This window comes from Bison bison, unplaced genomic scaffold, assembly GCF_000754665.1.
Source record: "Bison bison bison isolate TAMUID 2011002044 unplaced genomic scaffold, Bison_UMD1.0 scf7180017864145, whole genome shotgun sequence".
In the NCBI taxonomy this organism is placed as follows: Eukaryota; Metazoa; Chordata; class Mammalia; order Artiodactyla; family Bovidae; genus Bison; species Bison bison.
Window position 1 is genome coordinate 7,987,641 of NW_011494717.1, and position 429 is coordinate 7,988,069.

Consider the following 429-nt stretch of genomic DNA (forward strand, 5'->3'; position numbering starts at 1 on the left):
GCTGAGTTTTGCAAATTTGCTGGCATATTAAGTGCAGTACTTTCACAGCATCATCTTTCAGGATTTGGAATAGTTCAACTGGAATTCTGTCACCTCCACTAGCTTTGTTCGTAGTGATGCTTTCTAAGGTCCACTTGACTTCACATTCCAGGATGTCTGGCTCTAGGTCAGTGATCACACCATCGTGATTATCTGGGTCGTGAAGATCTTTTTTGTACAGTTCTTCTGTGTATTCTTGCCATCTCTTCTTAATATCTTCTGCTTCTGTTAGGTCCATACCATTTCTGTCCTTTATCGAGCCCATCTTTGCATGAAATGTTCCTTTGGTATCTCTGATTTTCTTGAAGAGATTCCTAGTCTTTCCCATTCTGTTGTTTTCCTCTATTTCTTTGCACTGATCGCTGAAGAAAGCTTTCTTATCTCTTCTTG